Source organism: Halichoerus grypus, chromosome 3 (assembly GCF_964656455.1).
Source record: "Halichoerus grypus chromosome 3, mHalGry1.hap1.1, whole genome shotgun sequence".
In the NCBI taxonomy this organism is placed as follows: Eukaryota; Metazoa; Chordata; class Mammalia; order Carnivora; family Phocidae; genus Halichoerus; species Halichoerus grypus.
The window spans coordinates 136,358,967-136,374,328 of NC_135714.1; the positions used below are offsets into that span (position 1 = coordinate 136,358,967).

Genomic DNA, 15,362 nt, shown 5'->3' on the forward strand with positions numbered 1-15,362 from the left:
TCGTCTCAAGTTGGACTAGAGAGGGGGAAATTGTATAAAAATGTGGTGCTTTGATTTTTTTTTTTTTTAAGCTTTTAGTTGCTGACTGGTTAATGACGCATATTCCTAAGCATTGGGATGGTGACTACAGGGGATCCTGCTGCCAACCCTCTTAAGACAAATAAGCCCTCCTGATCCTTGGGACCATCAGACATTTAGGATCTAATGCTTGAAAGAGTTGCTTCGCTTGTTAGGTGTTGGATGCCATCTGTTCAAACCCAAATGCTCTCCTTCTCTGATGTTGATTATTATTATTTAATGTGGGGAGAACAGAATAAAATAGAATCTTCCACTGGCTGCCTTTGGACAAGGCCCAAGAATGGCACCTGGTACCGTTTCTGATTTTTCATTTTTCCTGATGGAGCCATCATATCTGGGGGATCATAGGTTGCACATATTTACCAAAAGAATGGACAGTGTGTGATAATTGTACAAGAATATTCATTTCACTGTATTTCCGGAAAGTTCCAATTCTATAGGATTATTTTATCAAAACCAAGCAGTATCCTGCTTTGATCTTGTCCCTGGGCATTGCACTGCCTCCCATGTGCCTTCCTTCTCTACTGTTTGTTTTAAAATTGTAAATTGAATCAGTCTAATGCATCCGAAAATGCACGTTCTCCGTGGTAGTGTGATGGAAAAGCAAATTTCAGTGAAATATTTCAGTTTCTTTCAGTGTTTGAAGTACCAAATGAAATCACACAAGTTGAGAATATTAGAACCTAGCAAGGCGGGTTAGAAAATGATGTCATAGGCCTTTAGTGGAAATTAAAGCGGGAGTGGGGGGAAGCTGTGCCTTCGGTTGATTAATTAGAACAGCAATGACTTGAAACCTACTATCAGTTGGGGGGGTGGGGTCAACAAACAAGACTGGAAGAGACAAAACCTCCACTGTGAAAGTGTGTGGATGGTGCCAAATAAATGAACTGTTAAACTTTCCTCTTATCCTGCCAGTTGTGTAGAATAGAGTAAAAACTGACCTAGCATAGAACTTGGCCTGATTCAGAAGTGGGTCGGTTACTACTAACACCACAACGTGAAAGCTTCATTGATAATCTGAAAGCAGCACATTTACCCCCACCAAACCTTCATTGGAAAAGTAGGCATAGAGAAAGCTACCAAACATTTTGAACATTGTTAAGTGTCAGCCCTATTAACTTTGATATTCATTTGGTTATTACTAATGCAAACCCCATGTTTGCTTATTGTTGTTTTCAGGAGAAAGTAGCTTGAAATGTGAATGTTTTCCCAACCTTACCTGGCTGGTTAAAAACAATCTTCTAAAAGTTTGAAATGTACTCAAGAGTAAAAAAAAATGTTTTGGTAGAAGGTGCTTTTTATATTGAGTGCTTTGTAATGTAAGCACTCACTATATTGAGTGCTGAAAGTTTTTCTGTTACCATCTTTTGTCAATGCTAGAGAGAATTTTGTAATACGAGGAAAGCAAATGTATTAAATAAACTTGATATCACAAACAGAAGGATATGAATTAGGAAAGTTTTGCTGTCATGCTTCCTTCTGTTTTTCAGGATAGACTCGATAAAGGAGTTCATATGATTCTCATTACAGGCAAAAGGAATGCTTTAAAAGAATAGAGGAAATATATAATTTTTTTGTTAAATTCAGGTTTTCTTTTTTTTAATCTCTACCATCCCAGTTTCTCTCTCAAACTCTGTGAAGACATAGTTTTGTATTTAGGTCAATCCATTGCCTAGAAGTTAATAGTGATGTTGCTAGTGTAACCTAAGACGTTAGCTAGAGGAGAATTTGAGGGTGGGGAGAGTCCCAGTGTAAACACGGAGACTTTGCATATTAGGGAGCTTTCAAGCACACCTGGAAAGTGGGAACCCATTTTATTTAGCCATGTCATTAGAGAGGCAGAATGGTAAGGAGAAATTAAAAAAAAGTCACCTGAATTTTTAGCCTAATCATGCATACCTAGATTTAAGAGGCTGTCACTCTTTCACCTGATATTCTGAAAGGATGAAAAAAATCTTTGATCCTATGTGTGTCCCACATTATGTGTCTGGAAACCTGGCTAAGTTTTAGTCAATGGGGCACTGTATTCTAAATAACAAACCCCTTGAAAATAATGAACAGTAAATGTTCTATTGGATATTTTTCAATGCACCTATGTTGAAAAACAGGACTCTTAAGTAATTGCTTTATTAAACTATTTGGGTTTATGCTTTAATCATTTAAATGAGAAGCTTGGTCACCAAAGCAATTTAGTAAAGTAAAAGATGTAAATAAATTACAAACAGCTTTATCCCCCAAGGCTTTAAACAATAAAATGCTTTTTCTAAACCATTTTATTAACTTGTTGAGTTCAGACCCTTTGTAGCTGCTTCTGTAGAGTGTTTAAATGCATGTTTTTAGTTTTTCAGGTGAAGCATCTATTGCTGAATTGTTTTCTTTCAAGATCTAATTTAATGTGTTTTTAGCCAGTTACAAGTTATTTTTAAAAATGGTATGTGTAAAACAGCTCCATTTCATTTCTTCCTAGTTAATAATATTACTTTGTCCTTCACTATTGAAAATTTTTTTGGCTCTTGAACCTTTTGATTTAGTTGTTAACTCATGAATTTGTCAGCTGAGGGCCCAAAACAGTGTAGGACTTCATTCTTTGCAAAGTCACTTATTCATAATGAGAGGACTGAAAAAATACCGTTTTCCTAGAGAACTTTAAATTATGAGAATCTGCACAAAAGAGTATCTCTGGTAAATACTTGACTTTAAAATCTAGTGAAAGAATTGTGTTTATTACAGTTACATTTTCCATTTGAATTTCTTTTTATCATTGTTTATGAGCAGTTTCATATTTTCATCTGACAACTTATACTTTGATTATATTTTAGCAAATTTTGGGGCTCTAGTAATAAATATTTGGTTCTGAAGTAGTTTTTGTTCAAAAGATAGAACTGAATGATTTTTGTGCAGTTTAGAAAATCATATTTCACTAATTCCTGTTCAGCAACAATCACTTATTTACCTTTCATAATAATGATATTTGAATTTATAGGTTAAACATATACATATTTATAACTGAAATACTAATTTCAAACTGTATTAGCATGTGACTTTGAAATTTATGGTAAAAATTAACATTTTTTTGTGATATTGGTAGAAACTTAGTTGTTTTAACATAATCTTTTAAACATTTAGTAATTAACAGTTCCATAATTAGCTTTGCATATATTGGCTGAGTTTCAAAATGAATCTATCCAACTGCAGTGCTGTATGTGGACTGGTTTAATGCAGTTCTTCCCAGGCCCTGGCCTTTAACAGAACAGTTACAAAAAAATAATAACAAAATAAAACTAAGAAAAGGAAGTGGACTACTCGGTTGCCAACTTGTTTCATTTTTTTCCTTTCAAGAAAGGATGTAAAATAACAAACTATAACCTTCGATCACTATCATTTTATTAATGGTCCTGCCCTTTAATAAGAAAGGGAGGATATACTGTCATTGTAAAGCTATTTCTCGAGATCAAAGATTCCTTGATTCATAAGAAAACTCACTTTTGTTTTTTGGTTTTTAATTTTTCTGTGGGCCTGAAAACAACTTTATCCAAGTGGATTTTGGGGGGAATAAATGATAACAGTAGGTCTGCCTTTGCTGATATTTGAAATTCAAGTCACGTAAAGTAACAGTGGGTTATACTTCAGATATAAATTAACTATCTGAGGTAAAAATAAAATAACTGTTTAAAGACACATACTGCTGCTTGACTCATTTGAAAACTTACTTTTTTTTCCTTTTTAGTGAAAAAGACTTGTAATTACCTGAGTAACTTTGATCTAGGCTAAAGAGATAGGGAAATGTGCTGATAGTTCTTTGATATCTAAATTTTATGGGCCATTCCCTCTACTCACCTCATTTTTGGCACCAGATAGTTTTCTTATCTGTAAAATGAGGATAATAGCTTCCTGAGGTTGTTTTGGGATTAAGTGAAAGAAAGTACATTTACTACTTAGTGCAATGTCTAATAGTAGTTTTTATTGTAGCACATTTTAATGAAATACTTTTTATCAGGCCTTGGGAATTCAAAGATGAAATGAGACCTCTGTCCCTCCAGTAACTCACCAATGTATTGTATCCTTTAAGTAGGATGTGATTCTTTAGTTGCAATAGCAGCCATTGAGGCTGTGGACTTCCTAGATGACATGTCCTATGCCAACACTTAGACAAGCATGTATTGAGTCTCAGGGGAGTAGGAAGTTACCCACCAGTGGAGTAGGGGACATGCAGGATATTCCAGAAGTAGCACACATGGTTGTAAGAAAATAGGTGTAAACCTTCGTTCTGTGTGCTTGGAGCCAAGGAAGTGAGTAGGGGATGAGAAGTGATTCCACTGGAGTATAGAAGGTTGTGTTTTGAAGGAGAGTAAGCAGAGACCAAGAAATCTGTTAAAGACTGTTGTCTGTTCTTCAGGCTTGAGATGGTTGGTAGCCTGAGTTACACAGTGGAGAGGGACTAGAATTATTGCAGTAGTAGAATTTATTGGACAGGCTGACTGAATGTGTGCATATCTTTATCAGCTACTCATTGTATCAAACTAGTGCACATTATGCCAGTTACAGTCTGATCATGGCAAGTGATTATTTTTTTTAAAGATTTTATTTATTTATTTGACAGAGAGAGACACAGCGAGAGAGGGAATACAAGCAGGGGAAATGGGAGAGGGAGAAGCAGGCTTCCCGCAGAGCAGGGAGCCCGATGCGGGGCTCGATCCCAGGACCCTGGGATCATGACCTGAGCCGAAGGCAGACGCTTAACGACTGAGCCACCCAGGCGCCCCATGGCAAGTGGTTATGATGGACATTTCCTAGTTCATAGGAAAAACTTCTAAGTTGTTGAATATATTTTTTATTGAAATTTTTTTATCTTATACTGTTTTTTCCTTAAACTTTGGTATCTTCTACATCTACATTTTGGAATCTAATATGAAATATTTGATTTATCGTATCGTTTTGCTAAATATTTTATTTCTTAATTTGTAATGATGTGGGTTTTTTTTTTTTTTGAAGTGGGCAGCAAAGCAAGGTTTATTGAGTGATAACAAAGTGATAGTACAAAGCTCCTGAGGAGGGAAGGGGCCCGAGAGGGTTGCCCCCCACTTTTTTAAGATTTTATTTATTTATTTATTTATTTATTTATTTATTTATGAGAGAGAGAGAGAGAGAGAGAGAGCACAAGCAGGAGGAGCTGCAGGCAGAGAGAGAAGCATACTCCCCACTGAGCAAGGAGCCCAACGCAGGGCTCAAACCCAGGACCCTGGGATCATGACCTGAGCCGAAGGTAGATGATGCTTAACCGACTGAACCACCCAGGCATCCCTGTAATGTGATTTTTAAGCATTCTGCCCTTTCGAAGAGTTGAGGATTATCTGAATTTAAGCAGGAAAAAAGGATTTATTTATATAAAAACTCACAAGTGACTTATGATGGCACAATGTAATGATTATAGTGAGTGTTTGAGAACACTTGGGATGTATATTCCCCTGTACCATTTAGTTAATGTTGGTAAGTTAGGAAGGAAAAGCAAATTGTAGTACATATTATTGCTCTTTTGTAGCTTTGTCAGAGATTGAATATATATAGTTAGTCAAAATATGTTCAGTAGTTATATCAGCCTTTGTAGGGAGAAAAACAAGCTGATTGCTACTTTATTTGTTTTTTATCTTTTCAGGAAAATAAAAAAAAACAGCTGTGGTCTCACATGCTAATTAACCACTACTTACTGAACTATTTACCCTAAGTGTTTCTTGCTGTACTCAGGTGTTTCCTTTTCTTCTTCAATCTGTGGAAGAATTTACCTTTCGTGTGGTTATGGTGGGGTTTTTATGGAGTGGAAAGTTTAGTCCTTGCATTTTAAATTCTCTTGGGTCCACCATTTCTGTGCTTTCACATCCTTACGCATAAAAAGTGTTTTACAGGAGTTGGTGTTAGTGACTTGAAGGGGAACTTTGTTTTGTCATTGGAACTAAACCCTCTTTTTTCTTGCTGTTCAACTCTTAAAAGTTGAAAACCATAAATTATGGATGTTTAGGATTTTTCAAATATTTAATATGAGCTAAATGAAATAAAAATGTATATTTTGATCCTGTTGGTAGTTAAATTGACAAACCAACATTCACCATAATATTGGCCCTTATTAGCATCTTCCTGTTCTTCTCTACCTCTTGGTATTTGTTCCTACCCAACATAAAAGCTGCTAAGAGACTCTAAAGAAGAATTAGTCATTAGCTGGTTATTCCAAAGAGGCCTGATAGTAACTTTCTGAGAAGTTACCTAGCAATCAGTAGATCTAAAGGGGTGAGGCACGATGATGGTAATCTAATTTCTCCTGAGTATAAACTCTTGTCAAAACTCATCATCTTTTTTTTTATTTCAATAAATTTTCTTAGTTTGAGATAATTGTAGATTCACATGTAGTTGTGAGAAATAATGCAGAGGTCCTGTGGAACCTTTACCCAGTTTTCCCCATTAACAACGTTTTGTGAGACTAAAATACTGCAATCAGGATGTTGGCATTCATACAGTCAGGATGCGGAACAATCCCATCACCATAAGAATTCCTCTTGTTGCCCTTATTTGTAGACATAATCATTCCCTGACCCTACCTCTGGCATGGACTAGTCTGTTCTCCATTGGTATAATTTTGTCATTTCGAAAGTGTTATACAGACGGAATCATACAATATTTGACCTTTGGGATTGACTTTTTTTCCCCCGCTCCCACTCAGCATAAATAAAGCTTTTTACCTTTTGGCTAAAATGAATTTCTACTATTGTCACTGAGTGGTTTGGGCTGTTTTCCTGAAATACCGGTAGTATCTGGGGATTGGGGAGTGCCAGGTAAAGTGGATTTAAATAGTGACAATGGTGAGAAAATTCTGTGATATGTATAAAATAATGACCAAAGATTATAAGGTCATGGATGAGCAAGAGTTATGATAGTACAACACATCTGGGATATTTCAGTATATATAGTTTCTTAACATAAAAAAAAAATATTTTTTTTGGTCATAATGGAAGTGGTAAAGCTAGCTTTAGCCTATCAGTGATCCCTCATTTAAAAAAATAACTTGATCTTCCCTAAGTGACATTTTTACAATTCAAAAGAAAGTCTAATGAATATCTTTATAAAGGTGTCCCAATGGTCAAATCAGGGACAGTTTTAACAAAATAAAAATGAGTTATAACCTCTAGGGGAAAAAATCAGTTATAACCTTCTAGGGGAAAAAATATCCATTAGCTCATACCAATGTAAGTAAATAATTGAATACATAGGTAAATGGGGGAAGAAGAGAGACAGCTCTTTGTTACTGTAGAATTCCAATTTAAAAAAAATTTAGAAGGGGGCGCTGGGTGGCTCAGTCAGTTAAATGTCTGCCTTCAGCTCAGGTCATGATCCCAGGGTCCTGGGATCGAGTCCCACATCAGGCTCCCTGCCCAGTAGGGAGTCTGTTTCTCCCTCTCCTTCTGCCCCTACCCCTTCTCATTCTCTCTCTCTTCCTCCCTCCCCCGCCGTGTACACGCAAAAATAAATAAATTAAAAAAAAAGTTTTATAAAAAATGGAAATAGAAAATCGCAGCAATAATTGCTGTAAGCAAAAATACGCAGTTGATGTCAAAATTAGTGGGTGAAAATATGAAAAACATATATCAGAGGAGCACCTGGGTGTCTCAGTCAAAGGTCCGACTCTTGGTTTCGGCTCAGGTCATGATCTCAGGATTGTGAGATCAAGCCCTGGGTTGGGCTTCACACTCGGGGGAGTCTGCTTGAGATTCTCTCCCTTTGCCCCACTCACCACTCAGGTGCGTGCATGTTCTCTCTCAAATAAATTAAATCTTAAAAAAAAAGAAATCTGTGTCAGATATCCTCAGAATATTTGCATAGTCTCAAAATATCTCCCCAAGATTGATTAATTATGAAGGGGAAATCAGTGCCTTTATAGTGAGGAAAACTGGTAGACACCAAATGAACCAGGTGAATCAAAGTTATATTACCACTGTCAAATAACACAATTCAGCTGAATAAATTTGCAGACGTAATTGGCTTTATTGGATGATTCATGAATCAGGTAGCATCCCATCTAGCAAACAGGAAGGAGCTCGCAGAAGCTCTAGAAAATGGAAGGCTGAAGGGAGAAGGGGATAATGAAAGAGCAGATTACTTCATCTTTCTTTGGGGGATGGAAAGGGTCTGTGTGGCAAACTACCTCATTGGTGGGGACCAGTTACTAAATTCCTGGAGAAGGTTGAAGTTGCCATTAGGTTAATTATGAAGCCTCGGTTTGGTTACATGGGTTTAGCACAAGTGACTCCACTTTGCACCTGTTGTTTCTTTTTAACACCAGCGAGAAGGCATATCAACGTCATGCTGCATTGAGAAGGGCACATCTGTGTAGTATTCTTACTAAAAATACTTCAACCTTAATGTCAGAAAATACTAGACAAACTCAAATTTTAGGAAATTCTACAAAATAACTGTACTCAAAAGTGTCCAGTTTATGGAAGGATGACATGCTGAAGAATTGTTACAGATTGAAACTAAGGAAATGTGATAAACAAATGAGATGTGACATTCTGGATTTGATCCTGGACCAGGGGAAAAAAAAAAAGTTAATAATGTAGGACAATTGGTGAAATTTGAGCAGTTAGATAATTTTACTGTGGTTATTTTATTTGTTAAATTATGGGAAGCTAGGTGAGTATATAGGATCTATGAACTATTTTTGTATAACTTTCTTATTCTAAAGTTATTTTAAAATTGAAAGTAAAAAAAAAGGCAGCTTTTGGAGTTTTATTGTGACTTTGAAAAATAATCTTTTTGAAAGATATTTATTTTGAAAAATAATCTTTTTCCTGATTAATGATTTAATCTTACTGAAGAGCCTGTTCCTTTTCTAGCTAAATGTCTTGTATGCATTGGATCATTAATGACATGTTCCAAGCAATATATTAGTTGGAAGAAATTTAAAACATGCACATGAACTAATAGATAAGTGGACATGAAGAGCTAAAATAAGTTTTTAACTATTCATTTTTATTCCTGTCTGAATTTTGTAGACATTCACAAGATGCAGTGTATTTTATCAGTTTTGAATGTTTCACAGTCCTGAATTTTAGATTAGTGTATTTGGTATAAGAAAAAACATGTAGGAAATAAAATATTCCATGTACGTTAATCACAATAGAAAAGAAATTGTGGTAGTAGCTTAAGGAAGTCAGTCTAGGTTAAAATAAAGGTGTAGATTCTCCCCTCCCTGCTTTCCTGTGAACTTAAAAAATTACTTAAATTACTACTTTTTGTAGGAGTGAGGGTGTGGATGGAAGGAAAAGGCAAGGGTGTGTATAAGAAGTTTGGTCATAGGCACTATTACCACTACAGATGTGATAATATTATATAAACTGAGTGCGGTCAATACACTTTCTAGGACTTTTTTTTAATTAGAATAATAATAAAAAAAAAACAATTTCTTTTAAAATCAGTTCAAAGCAGGGCGCCTGGGTGGCCCAGTCAGGTAAGTGGTTAAGCGTTTGCCGTGGGCTCAGGTCATGATCTCAGGGTCCTGGGATTGAGCGCCCTTCATCTGGCTCCCTTCTTAGCGCTAAGGGAACCTACTTCTCCCTTTCCCTCTGCTCCTTTCCCTTGCTCGTGCTCTCTTTTTCTCTCTCTCAAATAAATAAATAAAATCTTAAAAAAAAATCAGTTCAAAGCAGAAATATCTTTACCAGTATTTTTTTCCTTCATATGTACACCTTTGTATTTCAATTATAAAGCCAAACTCCACCATCCATCCACTTTCCCAGCCCCCTTCCCTCCATTAGCCATCTACTTTTCCTCTATTTATGGTAAATACTGGAGAATGCATGCTGTATTTGTATATATTTTTTTCTTCTAAAACAAATTGGCACTGGAAGATTGGATTAAAAATATGGGACCCTAACATTTGAGAAAACTACAAATAAACTTAAGTCTGAAAGTATTTACTATTTTCACTTATAAAGACATAAACCATTATTTATAATATTATGAAACTGATCAAATTTATATATTCCCAATTAGAGATGAGTTTTAAAAAGTTAAGAGTTTAAAATAATGAAATGCAGTAGCATAAAATGCCAAGAATTGAGGTAAGAATTTGACTGCATTTCAGTTTTGTTTCTAATCTTCATTCATGTTTGATCCCCCTACTTTTGTAGAACTGGAAAAAATGGAGGAGCAAACTTCAGGGGGCAAATTTTATCTGCATACCTGCTCCTACTCCTTCTATTTGGGAAACCACAAACTTCTTTTAGAGTCAGGCAATGTAGGAAGAGACCCAAAAGTTCTTCCCAGTGTGAATCTCCAAACCTAGTGATTAGGATGAGTGGGAATTCCTATCTTGAGTCCATTTCTTTGGTATGGTTTAAATCTACATTACACAGAGAAAACTGGGGGGGGGGGGTAACATGATAAAGTCATTTCACTTTAGAAGTCCTTGTTCCCACTTTATATATTCTGGGCTGGCTATTTTCCTTCGTAGTTATACATTTATATCTTTTTTTTTTTTTTTTTTTTAAAGATTTTATTTATTTGACAGAGACACAGCGAGAGAGGAAACACAAGCAGGGGGTAGTGGGAGAGGGAGAAGCAGGCTTCCCGCAGAGCAGGGAGCCTGATGCGGGGCTCGATCCCAGGACCCTGGGATCATGACCTGAGCCGAAGGCAGACGCTTAACGACTGAGCCACCCAGGTGCCCCTACATTTATATCTTTAATTGTGTTCACAGAATAGTTGTTTTGACTTCATTTAGTGTATTTAGTGATCTTGGACTTGGGTGTCAAACAAACTTCTTTTGTCCTGGGCAGGTTATTTAACTTCAGTGGGTTTCAGGCCTTTGGATTTCGTGGACTATTAAAATTTCATAAAACACTGGGGCACTGACATTGATTTGTCACTCATTTTGCTAACTATGTTAAGATGAATATAAACTTGTTCTCCACTATTCCCATTTCATGAAAGAAAGGACATTTTAATGTAAAAATAGAAAACCTCAGAATAAGTAAATATAGCTTTGTTTTATTATATTATTGTTTTTGTCAAGAATTGATGAAAATTTTACAATGGCTGTGTGTGGTAATATTACCTCATATCGTTGTGGAGATTAAATGTGTTCATGTATATGAAAGTTCTGTAACAGTCTCTGGCATAAATAATTTAATGAATAGCTAAGAATAATAGTAGTTTAATATTTTCATGTTTATTATTAATATTATTATTTTTCAATAATTGGTATTCATTTACTATCTGATCTTACTTTTTCCCCTTAGATAATTTTTCATCATTAGTATGCCTTATGGCTAATTCACCAAAGTGATTTGTAACATGAGTCAATTTTATAGGCTTGATTCATAGCATAAATTGTGTTAGGATTGCATTAGTCTACAGGTTACCAAAAACTATACACATAGGCTTAGCCATGGGCTTATTTTCCTCACACAATAAGAAATCTAAGGGTAGGTGGTGTAAGATTGGTGCAGATGCTCAAGGGTGTCATTAAGGAAGCTGGCTCAGTTGCCTACTTAGGAAGTGATTTTAGTTTTCAAAGTCCCAAGATGACAGCTGTACCACCAACCAGGAGAGAAGGGAGAATGTTTTCTTGGTAAGAGTGCTTTTGTTTTGAAGGACAACCCTTTCCTGGTACTAGTCCTTGGCCAGAGCTGTGTCACGTGACTACTGGTGGCAAAGGAAGCTGGAAATTCGAGTATTTTGCTTTTAAACCTCCATATTACAGAAAGGCAGGAAAGAGAGAGATTCAGATGAATGAGTGCTGTGAGCTGATAGTATTTATCCAACTTACTTTGCATAGGAAACGGATAATTGTAGTAAGTTGATGCAGTGATTCTCAGGAGCCCTCTTTGAAAATCTTACTGGAATATACAGCTATGTTATTATAGCTACAGTTACGGAGTCATACAGATATATTTAATTTCTTGGTTCACTTACTGGGTGTATGGTTATTAATTTCCTGAACTGCAATCTCTTATCTGAAAATAGAGATAAAAATACCAGTGGGTGAGCATTATATGTAAATATAAATATATAAAAATTTATTTATATTTATTGACTATCAATGTAACTTTTAAATGTAATTATTTCTAAGTGGTAACTATTGATATACATATTGATTTAAAGTTAAATGTAGGCTTATATTTCTTGTTACTTTTGCTTTAAATTTACTCTATTTTTAAAATTGCAGAAATTTTATTTCATTTTTTTAAAGTGCTCCATTTGTGTGCTCTTATATTACTACATGTAGTAAATACTTTGTCATGTTTCTGTGACTTTAAGGTTGCAGTTGTCATTCCTCCTAGAAGTTGAATCATCACTTTATAAATATATACATTTATATATAAAACATTTGTAAAAGATAGCTGTTTAAATAGTTTTCTGTACTTTGTTGGATCCATACTTATAAACTTATGTCTTTAAGGAAAATGGTTTGATAATGAATGTTATACAAAACTAGCTTTGATACTAAAACTTAGAGCAATTGTTCTGTTTAGTTATGAGCTTTTTATGGTAGTATTCAAGATTTTATATAGATAAATGGTGCTTATGTATAGTGAGGTCAGTTAAACAATTTGCTATCAGAAACTAATGGATAGAGATGTTATTGGAAAGAGTCCTGGCTATTTGTCATTTAAAAATAGTCTATGTTTTCATAACTTTCTTGTTTGGGTGGGGTGAGTGCATAATAAATGCCTGAAATTTTAGTCTAACTTAGGACCCCCATTTCATTTAAAATGGATTAGCTTGCACTGTGTCTATCGACTTAACTAGAGAGCTTGCTGGTCTGGGACTTAACTATCCATCTTTAAAGCTCAGGACTTGGTGTGCCCTTTGGTGCAGAATTTGAGCTAATAAATGTTTAATGACTTGATCTTTCCTGAGAGTTTGAGATACAGGGGAAAAGTAATTATATACTTCTATATTAATAGCAAGTTGAATAAAAGCTGAAAAGGAGTAGTAATTTTTGGTTCAGTTTCTGTAACATTTAAGTCCTCCTATTTTATAGAAACGTGTACCTTTGTGGAATGAAATTATTTTTATTGAGTATCAGGCAGTTGCCTCCCTGTGAGTTTAATCACTTTGGTGCTAGTATTTTAAACTGTCAGTTACATGATGTTTTCACTGGCATTTAACACAGGGTATAAATTCTTTTTCTGGGCTCCTGTGACATTTTTGTCCTATTATGCAAATTTTTTTATTACTTTGAGATTTTTGACTATCATCAGGAACAGTAATTTAAATTAATGACAGACTTAAGTTATAAAATTAAATGCGATTCTAGCATCTAAAACTAATTTGCTGACGAACTGTTACTAAGTAGAGATCCTAGCCTTGCCCTATTTTAATAGATAAGACTATTTTTTTGTAGAATGATTTACATGCAAATCTGTTAACTTCTTAAGGGGTGATGTCAAGAATAGATTAAATATACTCCATTGAAATCTTACTCAAGATTTGATGTATAAAACTTTAAGAAAAAGTAAGCTGTAATAAAACTTATTGTAGGTAAATTCTTTTATAAATTTTTAGCAAGAGATGTATTAATTAAATACATAGGTAGTGTTTTAACTTTCACTTCATTGTCTTCTACTTTTCACCAGTTCTTTATTTTTAATTTTGACATGTAACTGCTCTCTTCATGGAAGGAGAGAGTGTGATTTCTGGAGAATCTGGAAGGCCCCTAATCCACAGAATGCTTCCCTCATTTTCTGATGATGCCTAAGGTGACAGTGAGGAAAACATGTCAATATTGGTTCTTGGTATTGAGTGGAACCTTAGAGATCAGCTGATCATTGTCCCGCAGACCTGTAGATGGGCCCTGGGAGGCTTCTTAGGGACCTTTTGGGAGGCCTGGAAATGTAGCCTAGCTTGCACACTTAATTTTTATTAGAAAAAGGAGATTCACCACTAAAAAAATGTTGAAAATTCCTGATCTAGTTTGGACTCCTGAGTAGAAGAAGTAAACAACAAGAGTAGTTGAGTGAATGTCTCCATGTCAACGGAGACAGAGCCAGCAAACTTGAAAATTTAATCGTCTACATCAGGGTGAGCAAACTATTGCCCTTGGACCAAATTCAACCTATAGCCTGTCTTTGTAGGTAAAGTTTTATTGGAACACAGCCATGCTCATTCTTTACTGTTGTCTCTGGCTGCTTTCATGCTGTTGAGGCTGAATTTAGGAGTTGACAGACACAGTGTTGCCTGCAAAGCATAAAACCTTTTATTGTCTGGCTCTTCACAGAAAAAGTTTGCCCTTTCTCTTAGACCTTCATCTAGGTGAAAATGCAGATACTTTTGGAAGAGTGTGGGTGTGGGGTGACTATTCAGTACTGTTATCAGTTAAACCTCAGAGAAGTGGAAATTTCCTTTTTAATATTTGATAAGGTGAGGAGTGGACCAAACTTTGCTAAAAGAGTGTATTTTATAATTTTGAGGGGCTGCTTCTATTAAAAATATAGCAATATAGGGTGCCTGGGTGGCTCCCCTGCTTGGCGGGGAATCTGCTTCTCCCTCTCCTTCTGCCTGCCATTCCCCCTGCTTGTGCTCTCTCTCTTTCTGTCAAATAAATAAATAAAATCTTTAAAAAAAAAAAACAGCAATATAATCAGCAAAAATGTCTTTATTTCTAATTATATGCCTTAAATTGAAATATGTATTTGTCTCAGGGATAATGCAGAATTCTTTTGGAGTTGTTTATAATGTAGTTCTGAGCAGATTTGATTAAATAATTAACTTTCTTGAATGGTCTGCTGTACAGTTTAGAAAACTTCAGAATGAAGAAGATAGGCTGGAAATGTGTATCAAATTGGTAGAACATTAAGTCACCTGACCATTATTTTTCTTTCTCACTCAGTTTTTTTCTAACTCAGAATTTGTTTATGTGTACAGTGATTTTTAGGAAATGTCAGTTAATTGCTTGAACTCTTCAAGGATTACAATTATGAATGTTACAGTTGCTAGTCCATAGTCTACTACTAGTCAATTCATAAAATGAAAACTTTAGGAACTTTTTAAAGAGTAGGCCCCCATATTGTAAATTAATTTTCTTGGCACATATCATATATCTTCATTTATTGTATGATAACTTGGTGAAAGTTTTTTTTTTGTTTGTTTGACAGAAAACAAATTTGTTACCTTAGAAATAAATGCTGTACTATTAGTGAATGAAGGTGATATATTCACCAACACAGGAAATGAAAACACTGATTTTCAATTCTCTTAATCCACGAGCTTTGTGTTCTATTTCTTAAACCCCT

At 35.2% G+C, this 15,362-nt stretch overlaps 1 protein-coding gene across 10 annotated transcripts in view; it reads left to right on the forward strand.

The window, feature by feature from the left end:
* RAPGEF2 (Rap guanine nucleotide exchange factor 2) overlaps nucleotides 1-15,362 on the forward strand; it is a 234,884-nt gene that overhangs the window by 1,120 nt on the left and 218,402 nt on the right. The gene's annotated exons all lie outside the window — the stretch shown is intronic.